The sequence below is a fragment of the Canis lupus genome, chromosome 24 (assembly GCF_048164855.1).
Source record: "Canis lupus baileyi chromosome 24, mCanLup2.hap1, whole genome shotgun sequence".
Lineage (NCBI taxonomy): Eukaryota > Metazoa > Chordata > Mammalia > Carnivora > Canidae > Canis > Canis lupus.
Window position 1 is genome coordinate 21671108 of NC_132861.1, and position 13897 is coordinate 21685004.

The 13897-nt window shown below is 42.7% G+C and overlaps 1 protein-coding gene and 1 pseudogene across 3 annotated transcripts in view; both read right to left on the minus strand.

Annotated features, from left to right (window-relative positions):
- Window positions 1-13897, minus strand: part of LOC140615870 (ankyrin repeat domain-containing protein 26-like) — a 185417-nt gene that overhangs the window by 159908 nt on the left and 11612 nt on the right. The window lies entirely within an intron of this gene.
- On the minus strand, window positions 10493-13018 carry LOC140615872 (DNA (cytosine-5)-methyltransferase 3A pseudogene; annotated as a pseudogene).

The window sequence follows — 13897 nt, forward strand, 5'->3', positions numbered from 1 at the left end:
TGAGGTGATAAGGGGAGATGAAGTGGGGTACTGCTAATGCCAACACATGGCTCGGCAAGCCAGTCACTTCCGGTCACGTACAATCACCTGTAGGATGATTTGGCAAAGCCGAATACAGTGGGAGACACACATCTTCGTGCCCCAACAAACCCACTGTTAGGTAGAATAGCTCAGGAGCTGGATATTTCCCTACTAGAATTCCTAGTCTCTGGAGATGGAGAAGAACAGGAATCACCTCCGCAAGGGAAGTGAGAACTGCCTTCCTGCCTCCACTCATTCCAGGCAATCAACTACCTGCTCTTATGTGATGCTCGGGAGGAAACATCCCACGTGCATTTTTGTAGAGCAAATAGACTCCCTGTTATTAAATTAGGAATCAATCCAAATGTAAGGTGACTGTTCTACAACGAAGCATAGTTGAATAACCACTTAAATCTCACACTAACTTTCAGAAGGTAGCTGATGCGTTACGCTGAACACAGACTACCTCGGTAGGAGACAGCCCCATCAAGCAACCATTTCGGGACATCTGTAAGAAGAGAAACTAAGCATTTTCAATGACAACCTGGCTCCTAATCACTCAGCCCCAGTCCCACGCAGATCTTTAAGAAGGGCTACATATGGCCTCTGTCTTGAGAGTGTGAATTACAAAGGCAACTGTTCACTCAGGGTCTCAGGAATTCCTATCTTCGGCAGACTTTACCTGTTTCTGTGCCGGAAAAAAATGTCAACTATAATGTAAGAAATAACGTTGTCTACTTCCTACAACAGAGCTGGCTCAACAATTACCCTGGATTGGCCAAGGAGCATTACCAGCTGCTGATGCCCAGGTCTCCACTCTGTCAGACCAGGTGGCCATGGATCATTCGCAACATCTGGCTATCTTTTCCCTTTCCTCTCACCAAGGCAAACAGGACTGCAGAGGCAAGTAACATAACCACCCGCACGGGGTTACTCTCTGAACCTAACACCACCTCTCTCCTCTCGAACAGTACAATTTGTTCCTAACAAGCCCTGTACCCCCCCAAGAATCATAAAATATTCTTTCAGCTTTGAATCTGACTTACCACTAATGTAAATCTCACCTTCCCTCCACCACTACTTTGCTTCTTGTTGCTTCTAGATTCAAATAAAAGAGGAAACCAAAGGCTTGCGCAGAAAATAAGTTTATAAAACCACTGCTCAAAACATGATCTCTCTTTCTCTCTCCCTCTCTCTCTCTCTCTCTCTCACTCTTTAATAGCTTGACTGTATCAATTATCTTGGAAATAACTCCTTTCCAAGCAAGACTCATGGTGCTAATTACTAAGAAAATTGGAATTACTGAAAGATGAAGATCACACATAAACTTCAAATTGGTCTTTCATTTTCTAATGTTTCCAGCTTGGAAATATAAATATAAATATATTCTTGTTAATAAGTTACCTTCTGAGCATCTGTTCAAGACTTACTTGTAGACTCAGACAAAGAAGACTTCCACTTTTAAAATTCTACCTAAATCACAAGTATTAAAATCTTCACAAATTCACATGAATATCGAGATTTAAAATAAACTAATTATCCATCGTATCTTCCTCCCACTGGTCAACTACCCTGTCCACAGCTTCGTGTGTTTCATTAAAAACAAGATTCCAGGCTATCTTTTCCAAAGGAGAAACTGAGTATTTCCAATTACAAATATAATTTGGCAGGGAGTTGGTATTCAAAATACACAACGAACTCTTTATGAATCAGCAATAAAAATAAGAACCAAATGATAAGGGGATGCCTGGGTGGTTCAGCGGTTCGGTGCCTGCTTTTGGCCCAGGGAGCGATCCGGGAGTCCCAGGATCGAGTCCCACACTGGGCTCCCGCCATGGAGCCTGCTTCTCCCTCCTCCTGTGTCTCTGCCTCTCTCTCTCTCTCTCTCTCACACTCTCTGTGTCTATCATAAATAAATAAATAAATAAATAAATAAATAAATAAATAAATAAATAAATAAATAAATAAATAAATAAATAAATAAATAAATCTTAAAAAAAAAAAAAGAACCAAAAGATAAAACTAGGTAAAGGGAGACTTTTGGTTTCAGCTCAGATCATTAGGGAGAATGAAAGTCACAGAGCAAACTGCCACTTGGAAATCAGAAAAAACAGAGGAATAGAGAGATGCATGGCCAAGATCAGCTTAGGAAAGCAGAAGCTGGTGAAGCCAGAAGCTTGTAGGAAAACAAAAATGGTAACTCTGATGAATTGATGGTGACTGAATGTGGAAGTCTGAGAGTCAAAAACCTCCTGAGCCCCAGTCCTAGAGGAGGCCCCTGCACGTTCCTCGCACCAAATTCTCATAGTGAAGACGGGAGAAAAATCCCCTTGGGTTTGCAATAGGAGAATAGAGAAACAACCATTTTGAAATACATAAGAGCTTTTTCCAAAACCGAGGCCTGCCCTCTGAGAGAAGCAGCTTTAAATAGAGCCCTATTGGACCTGGGGAAAGAGCAGTGAGGTTAACTCCAGCCCCTGCTAGTCTTCCTGACCAACTAAGGAAGGAAGGGGGAAAAAGGAGGCTAAGAAATGCTTATAGGAGTCAGCAGAGCCTAAGACTCAGGCCCACTAAATAACGGACACTTAACCATCAAGATTACAGAACAACTCCCCACCAACGGGGCGGGGCACCAGTGAAACCACAGTGGTCATAGCTGAGAGATGCACATCAAAGACCTCAAGAGAGTTCCTTAAAGAGCCAGAGAAGGAGGCAGGGAACGGGAGAGACGTGAAGATTTCTGAAGCCTCTGACAATTGACAGCTATAGCAAACATTCAACACAACCTAACCTCTAGCTGGCTTAACATAAAAGCTCACACTAAAAGCCAGATTATATCAGTTCCTATTACCCAATAACTATATCCAACTTTCAACAAAAATAATTACAAGACATGATAAGAAAGAAGCACAGTTTGAAGAGATAAAGCAATCATAAGAATCAGACTCAGATATGACACAGATTTATGGAAGCAGGAGAAATACGGAGATTAAAATAAGTATGATGAATACGCTAATGCCTTAGTGGATTAATATGCTAACGAGAGATGGAAACTCAGAGAGAATGAAGGTGAAATGAGAGAAACCAAGAACAGTGTAACAGAAATGAAGGCTGCCTTTGATGTGCTCATCAGTGGATTGGACGTGGCCAAGGGAAAAATCAGTAAGATCAAAAATATGTTCATGGAAATTCCCAAAAGTGACATGCAAAAAGGAACAAAATATCCAATAACTGTGGAACAATACAAAAAGTATTGTTGTAAACACATGATGTTTTAAAACACCAGAAGGAGAACAAAGAGAGGAAGGAGAAGAAATATTCAAAGTAATAATAGCTGAAAATTCTCCAATATTAATGATAAAACACCAGACCACATACCCAGGAAGCTCAGAGAACACCAAACAGAATAAATGCCAAAAAGATCTACATCTTGCACTAATACTCAAACAGCAAAAACCAAGGATGAAGATACTGAAAAGGGCCAGACGGGAGAAAAAAAGCACCTTATCTACAGAGGACAAGGATAAGAAATACATCAGACACCTCATCAGAGATCATGCAAGCAAGAACAGAGAGGGTGCGGGTAAAAAAGGTTAAAAAGAAAAACCCACCACCTAAGAATTCTGTAGCTGGTGAAATTGTACTTCAAAAGTGAAAAGAAATAAAAACAAAACACTAAAAAAAAAAAACCAAGGAATTTACCGCTCAGCAGACTTGTCTGGCCAAAAGTATTAAAAGAAGTGTGCTGAGTTCTCAAGGAATATGAGGAAGTGAAATCAATTAAAGCAATGTTATAAAGGATGGGGAAAAAAGGAATTGAATATATTCTCTTATAAGGCATCTGCATTACCTGCAGGTGCATTGAATTGAATATATTCTCCTATAAAGCACCTGCACTACCTGCATTACAAAGTGTACTGTTATTTCAGAGTGGACCTGGATTAGTTATAAATGAATATAACAAACTGTAGGGCAAGCACAAAAAAAAATTCTTTTAAAGAAGAATATGGACAGGGTTGTCTGGGGCTTTGGTTGGTTCAAGCGTCTACCTTCAGCTCACGTCATGACCCCTACATCCTGCAATAGAGCCCTGCATTGGGCTCAGTGGGAAGTCTGATTCTCCTTCTCTCTCTGCCCCTCCCCCTGCTCCTTCTCTCTCTTTCTCTCTCAAAACTAAAATCTTTAAAAAGAAAAAAGTATACGGATATGCTAAGAAAGAATGGAATCCCATAAAATGTTAAACTAAAAGCAGAGACGGAAGAGAAAGAGGTGATAAAAAAATATAAAAAAGAACAACTGTAATGAGTGGAAATCAGTTGCAAACATGGTGAATATTAACCCAACTACATCAACAATTACCTAAAATGTGGATGGTCTAAATATGCCAATTAAAACTAGAGACTGGAAGTGCCTGGATGTCTCAGTGGTTGAACATCTGCCTTCCACTCAGGTCGTAATCCTGGGGTTTTGGGATCGAATCCCGCATCAGGCCCCCTGCTCAGTGGGAGCTTGGTTCCCCTCTGCCTAGGTCTCTGTCTCTCCTTCTGTGTCTTTCATGACCAAATAAATAAAATCAAGCAAGCAATCAAACCAGAGACTGCGAGAGCAGATAAAAAGAAGATCCAACTATATGCTGTCTACAAGATACCTACTTTAAATATAAGCACACAGGTAGAAGAGAAGTAAAGGAAGGGAGAAAGAAACCAGGCCTACACCACCCCCAAAGAAAGCTGAAGAACCCATTATCAATTTCAGACAAGGCAATGGCAGAATGAGGAAAATACTCAGGGATAAAAGAAAGTATTACATAGTGAAAAAGGGATCAATTCTCTGAGAACACAGAACACTCCTTACTGTGTATGTATGTGCCTAACAGGAGAGGGTCAAAATACGTGAGGCAGAACTGATAACGTCCAAGGAGTCATGGAGAAACACACTAGCACCCTTAGAAACTTCTATAGCCTTCTACGCAATAATTGACAGACCACTAGGCAGAAAATCAGTGCGGATACAGTTGAACACAACAGCACCAACTGTTCTAACACTTCATCTAACATAGCAGTACACACAGTCTTCGCAAACTCACACAGAACCAGACAGACCACATTCTGGGCCATAAAACACACCGTAACTATCTAAAAGAATGGAAATCACACACCATTAGCTTAGACCACATGGAGTTAAGTCAGCAAGAGAAATACAGCAGGAGAATCTCTATACATTTGGAAATTAAATAAATGAGTTCAAGCGGAGGTATTGAGAGAAATTTTTAAATATTCTGAACTAAATGAAAATACAACTTATCCAAATCTGTGGAATGCTGCAAAGGAGTGGTTAGAGGAAAATTTCAGCATTGAAGGCATATGTTAAAAAGAGAGAGAGAGAGAGAACTAAAATCAGTAACTTAAGCTTCTACCTTAGGAAACAAGAGCAAGAAGAGCCAGGAGAAGAAAAGGAAGAATAAAATAGAAATCTGTGGAATTGAAACAGGCAAACATGGCACCTAGGTGGCTCAATCGGATAAGCATCTGACTCTTGGATTTGGCTCAGGTCATAATCTCAGGGTCAAAGATTGAGCCCTGAGTCAGGCTCTACACTCAGCAGGTGAGTCTGCTTGAGATTCTCTCTCTCTCTCTCTCTCTTCCTCTCCTCCTCCTCTGCTCATTCTCTCTCTCTTTCTGAGAGGGAAGGGGGAAGGGAAGGGGGAAGGGGAGGGAAGGGAAGGGGAAAGGGGAGGGAAGGGAAGGGGAGAAAAGAAGAGAAAGAGAGAAAGAGAAAGGAGAGAGAGAGAGAAAGAAAGAGAAAGAGAGAGAGAAAGAAAGAGAAAAAGAGAGAGAGAGAAAGAAAAAGAAAGAAGAAAGAAAGAAAGAAACAAACAAACAAACAAACAAACAAACACACACCAAGACACCCAGATGGCTCAGCAGTTGGGTGCACGATATCTTGGATTCCTGGAATCCAGTCCCACATCCAGCTCCCTGCATGGAGCCTGCTTCTCTCTCTGCCTATGTCTCTGCCTCTCACTCTCTGTGTCTCTCATGAATAAATACATAAAATCAAGAGGGAAGGAAGAAAAGGAAGGAAGAAAAGGAAGAAAAGGAAGAAAAGGAAGAAAAGGAAGGAAGGAAGGAAGGAAGGAAGGAAGGAAGGAAGGAAGGAAGGAAGGAAGGAAGGAAGGAAGGAGAGAGAGAGAGGAAAACAATTGGGAAAAAACAACGAAACCAAAAGCTGGTTCTTTAAAATGATTCATAAAATTGGTAAACCTACAGCCAGGCTAGCCAAGAAAAAATGAGAAAAGAGACAAATTACTAATATCAGAAATGAAAGAAGAGTTGTCGCTATGGATCCCATGGAGATTAAAAATTAAAGGTAACAATAATCCTATGCCCTCAAATTTGAGGACTTAACATGACATGCACCAATTCCATAAAAGACACAAGTAACAAAAACTCCTACACAAAGAGAGACAGGTGATCTAAATAGGCCTATACCTAAAAGAGAAATTAAATCAATAATTAGTAACCTTCCTAAACAGTAAGCACTGAGCCCTGACGGCTTCACTGGCAAAAATAAGAAAAAAAATTATACCAATTCTCAAACTCTTTCAGAGAAAATAAAACAGAGGCTGTACTTCTTAATATGGATGCTATACCAAAACCATTTTTTTTTTCCAGGAATGCACAGCCTGGTATAATATGCAGAAGTATTAGTGTAAACCATCACTCCAACAAGATAAAAAATATCTATTTGATATCAACAGATGCAAAACAATTATTAAGAAAAATCCAACATGTATTCATGATAAAAGTTATCACCAAACTGGGAATAGAGGGGACTTCCTCAACTTGATAAGCAATATGTATAAAATACCTAGAGCAAACCTACTTAATGGTGAAAAACTAGATCCTTTCCAAGATCAGTTAACAAGGCAAGGATGTTCCCCTCTTACCACTAGTAAATATTCAGTATTTAAGAAGAAATCCTAGCTAATCGCCTAAGACGGAAAAAGAAAAGCTTTACATATGGGGAAGGAAGAGGTAAAACTGCCTTTGTTCACAGACAACAAGACTATGTATGTAGAAAATCCTAAAGAAACAACAAAAAAACTCTGGGAACTAGTAAGTGATTATAGCAATGATTCAGGATGCAAACTTCATGTACAAACATCAATTACTTTCCTATATACCTGTGTTCTATGAAAGAGAGGAGAGAAAGGCTGACAAGACCAGCTTGATGAGAAATGGCTCCTTAAGGGGACTTATGGACAGAAGTATGTCTTGGGAGGCTGAAAGATTGGTAGATCTCCACAACCCCACCTCCAGTAAGACCTGTTTTGGGGCCCAAGAAGCTGGCGGGTAACTGCTGGGAGCCCACCCAGGAGGAAATGCTTGAAAATCATAATCCTATCTCTAGAGCAGATGAGGGACATTCATGGGTGTACTTAAGGGTGTGACCAGGCAAAAAGAAAGAATATGAGAGGGACCTGTGCTCCAGAAGGCTTCAGGCCACAGAGAGCTATCAGCATGGTGGGTCTGCCCAAGACAGCATTGTTCACACTGCCATTGAACAATGGGAATTTGAAATCAAAACAAAATACCATTTACATTAGTGCCCAAAACAAAACCCAGGTATAAACCTAACAAAAAGTGTACAGAATCTCAATTCTATAAAACTCAGATGATAAGGAGCCCGGGTGGCTCAGTGGTTTAGCGCTGCCTTCAGCCCAGGGTCTGATACTCGAGACCCGGGATCAAGTCGCACATCAGGCTCCCTGCTTCTCCTTCTGCCTGTGTCTCTGCCTCTCTCTCTCTCTCTCTCTCTCTCTCTGTGCTGTCTCTCTCATGAATAAATATTTTTAAAAACTCAGTTGAAAGAAATCAAAGGTGATCTCTATAAATAAATTCAATGTTTATGGACAAGAATACATAATATGATTAAGATGTCAGTTCTTCCCAACTTGATTTATATATACAACACAACCCCAACCCAAATCCTAGCAAGTTATCACGTACATATGACAAACTCATTCTCAATTTTATATGAGTAGGCAAAAAACCCAGAATAGCTGACACAATATTGAGAAAAACAAAGTCAAAGGACTGACACCAACCAATTTCAAGATTTCCTATAAAGCTTCAGTAATAAAGACACAGCAGTATTGGTCAAAGAACAGAAAAACAGATCTGTAGAACTTAACAGAGCCCAGAATAAAACCCACACAAATACAGTCAACTGGTCTTTGGCAGAGGAGCAAAGACGATTCAGTGAAGAAAGGCCAGTCTTTTCAAATACTGATGCTAGACAACTGGATATTCACATGCAGAAATCTTTGAATCTAGGCATAGAACTTAACCCTTTTCACAAAAATGAACTCAAATTAGATCACAGAACTAAATATAAAGACAAATCTGTACAATTCCTAGAAGACAATGGAGGAGAAAATCTGGGTGACTTTGAGCATGGCAATGAGTTTTTCCATGCAATTCCAAAAGCCCAATGTATGAAAGAGAAATTGTGAGGTTGGACATTATTAAAATTAAAAACTTCTGTTTTGTGAAAGAAACCATTCAGAGAATGAAGAAACAAGCCACAGACTGGAAAAAAAAAACATTTGCAGAACACGTATCTAATAAAAGACGCGTATCCAAAAAAGACAACTGTTAATACTCAGTGATGAGGGAAAAACACAACTCCGTTAAAAATAGGCAAAAAATGGGAAAGACACTTCTGTAAATCTAAGACTGTTCTAAAAAGAAGTCTACTATTTCAAAGGTATCTAATGAGAAAAAAAAAAAACTGTGCAAAGAATCCAAATAGACATTTCTGCAAAGATGATACAAAAATAGCCAATAAACACACAAAAAGATATTGAACTTCATCAGTCATCAGGGAAATGCAAACCACAGCAACAAGGAGGTATCATATCCCACCTTCTAGAAAGGTGAGAATCAACAAGTCAAATAAAAGCAAGTGTTAGCTAAAACAAGTGTTGGTGGGGCACTTCAGTGGCTCAGTTGGTTAAACAGCCGACTCTTGATTTTGACTCAAGTCATGGTATCGTGTAAGACTGAGCCCCAAATCAGGGTCTGTGTTCACAAGGAGTCGGCCTGAGATTTCCTCTCTGCCCCTCTCCCTCACCACTGCCCACCTCCCTGCTTGCTCTCTTGCTCTCTCAAATAAATAAAATCTTTTTTAAAAAAAATAGGGTTGGCAAGCATACAGAAATCAGAAGCCTCACACACTGCTGGTGAGAATACAAAATAGTGGAGCCACCTTGGGAAACTGCTGGTTCTTTTAAATGTTAAACACAGACTTAGCATTTTTTTTTTCAGACTTAGCATTTAACCCAGCAATTCCACTCCTACATACATAGCCCCGAAAAATGAAAATATGCCCACATAAATACCTGTATGTGAAGATTCTTTTTTTTTTTTTTTTTTTTTTTTTGCTCCAGGTTGGGTTTTGTTTTTTTTTTTTTAAATTTTTATTTATTTATGATAGTCACAGAGAGAGAGAGAGAGGCAGAGACATAGGCAGAGGGAGAAGCAGGCTCCATGCCCCGGGAACCCGACGTGGGATTCGATCCCGGGTCTCCAGGATCGCGCCCTGGGCCAAAGGCAGGCGCCAAACTGCTGCGCCACCCAGGGATCCCTCCAGGTTGGGTTTTTAACGGTCACTTTCCCACACTCTGGATAATTTCTGATCCCACCACAAGGAGCCCTTGAATCGGCTAATGTGAGAAATTGGGAATGAAGACCCCTTTATCCTGCCATCTTGCCGAGGGAGTCTCCTTTTATTGGAAAAAAAAAAAAAATCGAAAGGTTATTGCATGAGCCTGGATGAATCTCACTCTCAGCCCTCCACGGTCCGACCCACCCCGTCTCACCTCTCACCCGTTTTTGGCAGGGAGAAGTGGGAGTACGTGGGTCCCAAATTCTCCTCCTTCACCTTGTTAAACACCAGGGGGAAAGCCTGCCATGGCAACGATTCACCTTCAAGCTGCCTCCCTTCCCCATCCAAGTTAAAACCCTTTGCACATAAGGCAACGTGGAAGCTGATGTTTTTACTCATCTCACTGTTTTAAAGCACCATTATGGAGTCAGGTTGTACAGTAGTTAACAGTACTATATATATACATCATATCTGTCATATATATGTAAACTGGTAGAGGTAACAGTGGCTTCTAGAAACTGATCTTCTTCAAGGTTTCCTGTGTGGTAGGCACCTGAAATACTGTATAAAAGGGTCTTGTGTGATCTGTCTCCCTGCTGCTCTTTGGGCTCTGTTCTGCATGACCAGGAATAGTGCTGGCAAGACAGCTCAGCAGCTGGAAGGAAATTCTGCCACTGAGATTCACTATTTTCCGCCCCCTGCTTGTGCTCCTATCTGATCAGGCTAAAGACAACAAAAAAAGATATATAGTTAGAAAAAAAACCTCCAATATATAGATTTCTGTAGAATTTCCTTTTTTTTTTTTCCTCCTGTCCTTCCTCTGCAAAGTATTATTATTTCCTGTTACTGGTTTTTGCTGCAATAAACCCTCTTATTTCAATCACAGTAAGAAACAAAAACCCAAACGAAGAGAAAACCCCTCTGAAAAGGGTAGAAAACAAAAGGTTTGACCAAAAAAAGGGGGGGGGGGATGGGAGGGAGCTTGGATTCGGTTTTAAATAGGACTGAAAATTAACACTGAAAAATCAGGAGATGACGTCCAACCCTTTGTGCAAGGCAAAGCCCTCTGGTACTTCTGCCGCCTCTGGTTTTTATTTTAAATTCCCTTTTTCTCTTCTGGGTGCGGATACTTCTCTCCATCCTTATGTTGTTGTGTTTTGTGGTTTTTTTGTTTGTTTGTTTAACTTTGTGTCACTACCTCAGTCTGCCCTCATGTCCCTTACACACAAGCAAAATATTCCTTCAGCGGAGCGAAGAGGTGGCGGATGACCGGCACGCTCCACGACCAGCCCAGCAGTCTCCGTGTCGCCAAGCGGCTCATTTTGGAGACATCGGTATAGTGGACAGGGAAGCCAAACACCCTTTCCATTTCAGTGCACCATAAGATGTCCTCTTTCTCATTCATGAAGACGGGGAAATGCTGGTCTTTGCCCTGCTTTATGGAGTTCGACCTAGTAGTAATGGTCCTCACTTTGCTGAACTTGGCTATCCTGCCGTGCTCCAGACACTCCTGCAGCTCCAGCTTATCATTCACAGTGGATGCCAATGGCCTCCTGTTCATATCAGGAAGGTTCCTCCAGAAGTAGTGGGCCCTGTGTGCAGCTGACACTTCTTTGGCATTAATCATCACAGGGTTGGACTCGAGAAATCACGAGATGTCCCTCTTGTCACTAATACCCATGGCCACCACATTCTCAAAGAGCCGGAAGAAGGGGCGGTCATCTCCCTCCTTGGGCTGCGCGTCATGCAACAGGACGTAGAACTCAAAGAAGAGCCAGCCAGTGCCCTCGTAGAGTCCTTTACAGGCAGGATTGACAATGGAGAGATCGTTGCAAGGACTGCCCCCAATCACCAGACCGAACGGGCCCCTCTCCTGGATATGCTTCTGCGTGACGCTGCAGACATCCCCGAAATACATGATCTTCCCCTGGTGCCATACCATGCCCACCGTGGTGAAGTCCTCGCACACCTAGGAGGCGATGTAGCAGTCCACCTGAATCCCCAAGTCCTTCAGCACCAGGAGCCCTGTAGCAATTCCATCAAATAGAGACAGCACCCGGATGGGCTTCCTCTTCTCAGCTGGGACAGGTAGGTAAACCTTCGGAGGGTCAAATTCCTGGTCATGGTTATTGGCGAAGAACATCTGGAGCCGTGAGGGGCAGTCGTCCCGCCGCCGCAGTAGCCCGTAGGTGCCCTTGTGCCCACACATGTAGCAGTTCCAGGGGTCCTCTTTGATGGCTGCCTGGGCAGCCCCCGGGGCCCACTAAGAGATCCACACACTCCACACAAAAGCACCTGCAGCAGTTATTGTTCCCACACACGTGAGCACCTCGCACCCGCCTCCCGCCCCCCGCCACAGCAAATGGTGTGGTAGGACTGGTAGCTGTCATCACCGTGCTGGTGTGCACACTCCAGGAAGCAGTTCTTACAGTTTTGGCACATTTCTCCAACAAAGAGAGGGTGTTCCAGGGTAACGTTGAGGCTCCCTCAAGAGATGCAAATGTCCTCGATGTTCCGGCACTTCAGCCGCACTTCGTACACCAGCTGCTCTCTTGTGTGTTCATCAACGATCTCCTTGACCTTAAGCTTCGCAGTTGTGCTCTTTCGGGGCTTTTTGGCTGGTGGGGGTGGTGCATAGGCAGCTGCCTCAGGTTTGACCCACATGTCTGTGTAAACTTCTTTGTAGGGGTCCTTCTCTTCTTCGGGTGGCTCCAGGCCCTTGGGACCAGAAGGCTGGAACCCTCCGAGAGCCCACTAGATCATCTGTTTGTTCTGCACCTGCATGGCCTTGGCAGTGTCACTCTCATCACTGTCGTGGCACACCGGGAACAACTTCCCCGGGCGGCTACTGGCCACCTGCAGGACTTCACAGATGGCTTTGCGGTACATGGGCTGCTTGTTGTAGGTGGCCTGGTGGAAAGCACTGCAGAAGGAGCTCAGCGACATCAACTTCTCAACACACACCACCAAGAACTTGCCATCTCCAAACCACATGACCCAGCGGGTGCCTTCAGCTGCTCGGCTCCGGCCCATCATCCACCAATACACAATGCGGCCTGGCCACCAGGAGAAGCCCTGAAGTTTCCCCCACACCAGACACCAGCTCCCCAATGCCAAAGCCCTGGCCGTCCTCCTACTCCGGCTCATCGTTGGCTGCTTTGGTGGTGCTCTTGTCCCCAGCATCTGACCCCACGGGCTCAGGTGTGGTGGCCACAGTGGGGGATGCAGGTTTGGTGGGCTGCTGCACTGCAGGAGGGCTGGCCTCCTCCACCTTCTGAGACCCCTGGTTTTCTTCCACAGCATTCATTACTGTGATCACCTTGGCTTTTCTTCTCAGCCCATAAGGCCAGGTGCAGCCCCTCTATGTGAAGATTCTTAGCAGCATTATTCATCATAGGCAATAGGTAGAAACGACCCAAATGTCCAAAGCTAGATAAAGAGATTAACAAAGCTGGTATATCCATAAATACTACTGGGCCATAAAAAGGTATGAAGTATTGCTACGTGTTATCGTGTGGGTTAAGCTAAGTGACAGGAGCCGATCGCAAACAAATCTACCCACCATATGATTCCATTTACATGAATTGTCCAGAACAGGTAAATAGAAACAGAAAGTAGATTAGTGGTTGCATAGGGCTGGATGGAGTGAGGAAGGGTCAGAGGATGAAGGGTTAGGGGTAGACAGCTACATGAGACAGGGAGACAGGGGTTTTGGGGGAGGAGATGAAATTATTCTAGAATCGTGGAGGTGGCTGCATCACTTTGTGCATATACTTCACATCCTTGCATATATACTTGAAATGGGTAAACTGTCTGATATATGTCTCAATAAAGTGTTACAAAGAGTCTTACTATCTAAATGTTGATGACACCCCAATCAGAGTTGCAAGACTTCACAAAAGGAAATATAAAAAAAACAGCACAGTTCATACGTCCACTAAAAAATGAATAAATTAGTTTCTCTTAAGTTCAAATTAAACTGGATGCCTTGAAAAAAACAAAAACAAAAACAAAAAAAACTGGATGCCTTGTATTTTATCTGGCAACCTGACTCCCAAGTCTATTACCTCCACCCTACAACTTACTAATTATCCTCAATTCAAGATCCAGGCATCCAACTACACAGTAGCAAGTTCTACTTGGTTAACTGCCAAATAGCAAATGAACATAAAACTAAAATCACCTTTCTTATGAGAAGATATTC